We start from the raw sequence: 7,500 nt of genomic DNA on the forward strand, positions 1-7,500 counted from the left end.
ATCGATCGGCGAAACCAATTAGAATAAATACAAACATCTTGCCCAGTATCCGGACTTATTAATGTATGGCAAACGAAATATTCCGAAAGGTAGTCAAACATTCCAACTTTGGAATGCACAGACTTTTAGTTGCGGAATACTTGCAGAAGGCACCGTTCTTTTCGGGTGAGTGAAATTTGCAAATTTAATATTTACACTTTTCACAGCGCTGCGAAACTACCGCTGTTCAAGCAGGGGTCTGTAAAATGTGGTATTTTGAAGGGAACTGCTGGATATTTGAAACGATATTATACTTAAGATGTCAATTAGTCAGAGTATCGATTAATTCTTTTTGAAATTTAAGCTTTGCAAAGCTTTCCAATTTAAGCTTTTTGAAACTTTCAGTAAATTTTGAGTTAGTATGCCCAGTATCCGGACAATTTTTTTGGTTACTTTCCAAAATCGTTGAAGAAGCGGCGCAAAGGATTCGTAGACGATTGATTTAATATCTTTGCCTATAATTTTATCTTAGGATATGCATATACTGCACAACTCTTTACGGAAACTTTCCACATTTATTTGTCGAGGCGAATTATTTTTCTTATATTTTCCTTGTGTTTGTTTCGCGTGACTGCATTTTGCATAACCGGAGCGGGAAGTCAAATCAGGGAATAGTTATACTAACCTAAGCCAATTTAAATTTTGGAAGCATCATGATAAGCGCAATGTAAGTCTGGTGTAAGAAGTACAAACATCTCTCTTTTCGTTTCTTTTCTGTAGCGCTAAATTAACAATACACGATCGCTGTATTTCTGAAGGCCCGAGTTTAGGCTAATGGTAGCCTCTTGTTGTTTATTTCTAGCTTCATCCACATTATTTCGAATTATGTGCTTTATAGAGTGGTAGTTACTTATACAGATATAATTTGTTGTAGATTCAAACAGTGTTGGATAGTTCAAAATTAAAAGTCAAGGAAGTTCATCAAAGGCGTTGGTTTACATTTTATGATGCATTACAATCAGTGCACCGTAGCTGGGATACCCTTGTCTCATATTTCAGTAAAGCTGACACAACTGCTAAAGCACAAGGACTGCTGAAGAAAATAACTAGTTTCCAATTCCGAGTTAAAAATCATGTTCTGCACCTGATAATGTATGTTATCCCTTGACTGACACAGCTTCCTCTCCATTTCCAAGTATGGATTATTTTTATCAATTTTACTTGAGAATTTGACGACAAAACAGTAACATCAAATGTGACTTACTCTGCTGTTGTTGTATATTATTTTTACAGAAGAAGGATTTGGATATATCATCAATCGGCCCTGCAATTGCAACAACCATTTAAGAACTACAGGAACAAAAAGAGCTTGATGGTCCAAACCTCTCTAAGTTCTTGTCAGTAGTTGAGGCCACTGGTGACTCTGAGTTCATGTACCAAGGGCATAAACTGAATAACTGTAGCAGAGCTGTTTAAATTAAGTTTGAGAGAGAGAGAGAGAGAGAGAGAGAGAGAGAGAGAGAGAGAGAGAAATGTTTTTTGCTAGGGCTAATTGACAACATAATATTTTACATGCTTTTAGTGTTCTTTCCCTGAGAGGGTTGTCATTTGCTTGTGCTAATTATGGTAGAGAGGAAATTAAAACCCTGCTTGAGCATTATGGTGGGGAACAAGTTCTCATTGGCAAGGAGCAAACTATGGTCGAGTGGAGCCACCTAAAAAACCTTGTTAAAATTCAGCAATACCCAAGCGGTGCCACTTCAAACAGTAGCATACAGCAAATTTGATTTTCATGAGACCTGTCAGGTATTGCATAAGAAAAAGAACAGGAGAGAAGTAAAGCCATAATCTGAGTCATGAGTCACTTGTGACCTAAAAGAAACAAAATTATTTGACCTCATGTACATTACTTGCAAGGCTATAAATGATAATTTCAATAAACGTTCGTTTTCTCATGGAACAGTGTGTACCAATAAGTTCAGATATCTTTGGGGGCACCCACTTTCTTGGAACTCGTTTCTTGAAAAAGGCTCCCCCTAAAATTACTGCAGGGGGTCCATTGCCCCCCCCCCTACCCCCACTGACCAATTTCTAGAATTTTCTAGAATTTCACCAGGGACCTCTACGAGCTGAACTAGAGCACTGGTGCAGGAGCGACAGTGTTCCAAGTCGCCAGCCCTGTTCCTGGTTTTGAAACAAATCTGCTTAACAAGTCTGCTCAACATCGATCTGTGCTTGCGCAATGTTCCCAGTTCCTAACAGATTGTCCCTCAAAGCATCTTTAGCGACAGGATGCTTTTCTGTCACATTTACTGTGGAACTCTGTTCAGCTTGGGTATGGCGGAACGAATGGCCACTATAGACCTTAGGGCTTCCCCTTTTAATGTCTGCTCTGGTTTGGATTGCCCCCTCTCCTGTTGTTCTGGGTTCAGCCTTTTCGCCCAGGACGTTCATGAGGAGCAAACGTTATTATTATATTTTTGCACGGAAAACAGCAAAAACAGACCCGGCACCGCAGGTAGCGCAAGCTAATCGAGGCGGGCCAGGGAAAATAAAATGTAAATGAAATCTGCTAGCCTTTGCTAAAGGAAAAAGGAACGTATTACAGAAAAGGCAAAAGAAGAACGGCTTAAGAGAAACTCGTGTTACGCTAGTTCATTAAGGCTACATAGCAAATTCAAAGTATCAGGGAAAAAACAGGATCGGAAAATAAGGATGTACAGCTATGAAGAGTAGAAATTAACTTTCGAATGATAGATTCTAGATCTTTATAAGAATCTTCATTTTCCAATATATTAAACAAAATTATTTGTATCTTCTTCTTAAAAGTAGCTTTAGGGAGTACCCTTTACTTAGTTGGTATCTCATTCCATAGTTTTGCACCAGTTCTTGAAAAGGACTTCCTCTTAATTTCAGTATTTGATTTCTGGATATAGATATTCTTAGAGACCGAGGCTCGTGAGTAGCGATATACATGGGGGTTCTAGGCCGCTTTGCTCAATTCTAGCTTCTATTCAGAAAAACATGCTTGGGGCTTCTAAGCCAAAACTCCCAAGGCCTGAATATCTTCATGTAAATTCTGCTACTAAATCTAAACACCTAAATCTCAAGGTCAGAATTTCTCAAACTGTATTCGACTACTTAAATTTAGTTACTGAGATTTAGATAGTCAGGTTCAGTAAATTCTATACGGCAGCCAATATAAAAAAGAAAGAATCATTTGGAATAAACAGTCACTTGGAAATATTTGAAAAGAATACATTACAATCAAGTCACTGAGCTCAGCGGCTTATATGTCTTAAAAAATTCTATATTAAATATATAAAATGATTTGTAACCAAGAGATGCATTTGGAGAGATTTGTTGTCCATTTTGTGATATTCAGCTACAATCTCCAAATACTATCAATGATGAGATACGTTGTGCACACAAAGAAACTATTGAAGATGATAATGGAAATATTGTTTGTTCTAAATGCGGTCAAGTCGATGGTTTTTTATACACTAATGAATACATTAACTTCCATAAGGATATGTACAAGATAAGGAGAAAATCAGTTTCACATTGAGAACATTTTAAATGGGATAGATTGCATTCAAATAAATCATAGACAGAGGGAAGCTATATATTCGATTTTTGATTTACTTGATTGACTTTTGATTTACTTGAGGACACATCTATAATAATCCCATCTAATAATTTTAATTCATTGATATATTGTATAATTTTGAAATCATTAGTCCTCAAAAAAAAATCGTAAATCGACTAATACCTTTTCATATGATGTATAAGCAAATTTTGACATGTCAATTTTCTTTTTGTAATTTTAAATTTCACTATGAGCTTTGAGAACTAAACCTGCTCCCAAAATAGTTCCAAGGACTATGGCGTTAGCTGATATTGCTCCTGCAATAGTTCCAACAGCAATAAGCCCAGTTGAAGTTAAATTTGATGCTAAGTTCAATCATTTAAAATGTTTAAAAGCCTGTTTATAACACCAAAAAGCCTTATGATAATATTTATAGAGGGATTTGATCTCCTCTAGTGTTGCCGGGTCAATCGACTTATCAATAATTAAAATCAAATATTTAACTGCTTTGATTGTATTTTTCTGTTCATATATATTATTGATTTATATTTAATTTATTATTGAAAACAAGCGACTTCTTAAAACATTTAGCTATAAAAAATTGCGAAAAAACTTTTCTTAAAAACATTTCGACGTTCTCGGACGTCATTATCAAGTGAAAAGAAGCAGCACGAGAGAGCATGAGCAAGTTGAAGCAGGAAACAGTATTCAACAGCAGGCACAAAGCAAAGCCCCTGTCTCCAATAGGACCGGGTACAGAAGTCTTTGTGAAAGACCTTCAACGCACAGGAAAAGTTGTGAAAGCGGCATCAACACCTCGGCCGTACGTGGTCGAAACACCCACCAGCACACTAAGGAGAAACCGTGCTCACCTGACACCAAGGCCGGATCGGCAGCAGCAACATCGACCGACACCTGCAGTGAATGATGCTCCAGCGGAGACCAAGCCCACATCACCTATGCAAACTGACATTCCTAACTTACAAGTGCTCCCAGTAACACCTATTCTTGCTAGTAGGCCAAAGAGAATCATAAAGCTTTCACTCAAAGTTAGGGAAAATCTAGGTTTAGATTGACATTACAGAGTGTTATACGTTTTGATGGACTGTAGTGTCAGTCACTCCTTTGTCTGTGTTGAGTTGTTAAACTAAAGGGGGAGATGTTGTGATAGCTTACATGAAGTGTATTCTTGGGATTGATACCCGCATGGTATCATGGTTGATTAAACATGGCGTTCATCAAGAAACACGTATAGTTTACTCGAAGCTAGTGTTTAACCGAACAACGCGACATTATAAACAATTTTTTTCAAAAATTCTGTTAAAGCAAGATAATAAAGATATTGGTGTCTAGTTATTAGGATCCGTGTTATCATCAGATTTAAAAATTGGTATAACTTTTGCCATTTTTGTGGCTACGCGCTCCTAGAGGAGGCGAGGCCACTATGCTATCGTGTTGAGTGAGTGAGTGAGTGAGCGAGTGAGTGAGTGAGTGAGTGTAACAATAGAATACGAATGAGCTCTGCCGATTTTGACCCGATAAACAGCGGTCTCTTGTCTTTACACTTAATAATTATTTATCTAAAGCAACTAATTTATTTTTTTCATATATTTAGAAATAAGATCATACTAGTTGAACTTTCAAATATTCGACAAGCTATACTAGGTCTACCTAGTCTTGTTAAAGTCAATGAAAAGAGTAACGCCTGGCAATATTGAGGTCCAGATAACTCTTTTACAGCATGTGCACGACCCCCTAACTCGAGACGAACTCTGATTGCGCATGCACAGTCAACCAGCCCTTGGACTTATTATGCAATTTCATGGCGTGCACGTAACTGCTGAGGTTTGAGGTGAGGTGAGGTGAGGTGAGGTGAGATGATAGGGTTTAACGACACATCAACACTATCCTGTTATTCAGTGTCAAAACAGTTTTAATAAGTACAAAACACTTATTAAATATATTTAACAAGTTTTGATAGCTACACTTGTATAATATTTCAAGAATTCAATCATTTTCAAAGTTGTTCCTCATCGAACAATATACTCGCATTTTTAACGTTGGCACATGCGCCGTGTTTGTGCATAATCAATGCAATCAGTACACGTCCTTCCCTTTAGTCGCCTCTTACGACATGCAGGAAATAAATCCCGAACCCGCAGGGGGGAGTTGAGGTTTGAGCCCAAGAGTTCATTGAGGGGATTAGCTATTAAATTTGACGATATACTTTTCTAAGACTTTTTAGAGTTCTTGTCAGTTACTTTCTTACAAAGTATACTCAATTGTGTTTTGTTAAGTTTGAAATTTGAAGACATGTTTTAGCAACATAATTGGTCATTTCATGTTTCATTTTATTTGCTTGTTTATTTTCCTTAGTGGACTCTTTGGATCAGCTGAAACCATCCAGAGCCCAGAAGTATAGTTTTAAGAAAAAGGTGAAGCTGACAGTTGATGTCCCACTATACAGGAAACCATATCAGAGTGTACCACCAGGACTGATACAGGAGTCAAGCATACTTTGACCCAACAGGGAGTTTAGATTCAAGCAAGAGAATTCAATTCTCTTTAATGTAGTCAACGGTGAAGACTGATGACATCTTAGAGGCTATGTGCCACATCACATGACTCTTTGGGGTTTGTCCGAGATAACTCCCAACAAAAGTCATGCATGTTAGATACCTGGAGGGGTCAAGTGGACAGACTCCAGTGAAGTGCGACGGGAACCCTTTATACAGTGTCATCTAACCTGCCTCTTGGGTCCAAGTATGATGGGCTCCGTAGGAGTCTAAGGTGGTTGACTCTGACATGGTTTCCTCTAAACTCCTCTTGGGGGTTGAGCATTTGTCCGAGATGACTCCCAACAAGAGTAATGCATGTTAAGACTCTTGGATTTGTCAAGTGGGTAGACTCCAATGAAGTGCAGTGGGTACCCTTTAATATGGTGTCATCTGAACTCCCTCTCGGATCCAAGTATAATGGACCCCTCTAGGGGTCTGAGGTGGTAGACTCTGATATGGTTTCCTCTATACTCCTTTTGGGGGTTGAGCATTTGTCCGAGATGACTCCCAACAAGAGTAATGCATGTTAAGACTACTGGAGGGGTCAAGTGGGTAGACTACAATGAGGTTTCATCTAAAACCCCCTATGCTAGACTCCTGTAGGGGTCAAGTAAGCAAGACTCCGATGAGGTGTCATCTAAATTCTGCTTTGGGGTCGAACAATTGTCCCTGAGATGACACTCAGAGAGAGTCCAAACACTGGTTTGGGGGGGGGTTGAACGTTTGTCCCTGAGATGACACTCGAAAACAGTCTGGTATGTTAGAGTCCGGTTGGAGACAAGAAGGTAGACTCCCACAAGGTGTTATCTAAACTCTGGTTTGGGGGGGTTGAACGTTTGTCCTTGAGATGACACTCAAGAAAGTCTAGCATGTTCTACTCAAGTCGGAGTCAAGAAGGTAGACTCCAATAAGGTGTTGTACTTGAGATGTACAGTCAAAATGTAATATTTACTTGCACTGTGGGATTTTTTTAACAAGGTCAAATGGCAAATCAGATTCAACCAGAATCCACTGCACAGAGTTTCAATTTACAGAGTTTCAACAGAGTTTCAATTTACAGAGTTTATTTAAAGATATTAATGCATTCACAATTTACATATTTATCTCTGTAAATAATTAAATTAAACAAGGACCGTCGCGTTAAACTTACAGTATCATGATCATTTCCAGTAATAATCACCTGCCTTTGCTGTACTACAGTCCGACCTCTATTAAGCGGCCACCTATTGGTGGTTTTCACGTCACGCAAGTAAGCTTAATTATCACGCAAGTAGAAAATAAAATCGCTTACCATTTGATAAATTGAGTCAAAAAATTGAAATATCGTAGAGGAGTAATAAATAAACAACGTGTCAAGGTTTCGGGGATGTGCGA

Source organism: Montipora capricornis, chromosome 11 (genome assembly GCF_036669925.1).
Source record: "Montipora capricornis isolate CH-2021 chromosome 11, ASM3666992v2, whole genome shotgun sequence".
Lineage (NCBI taxonomy): Eukaryota > Metazoa > Cnidaria > Anthozoa > Scleractinia > Acroporidae > Montipora > Montipora capricornis.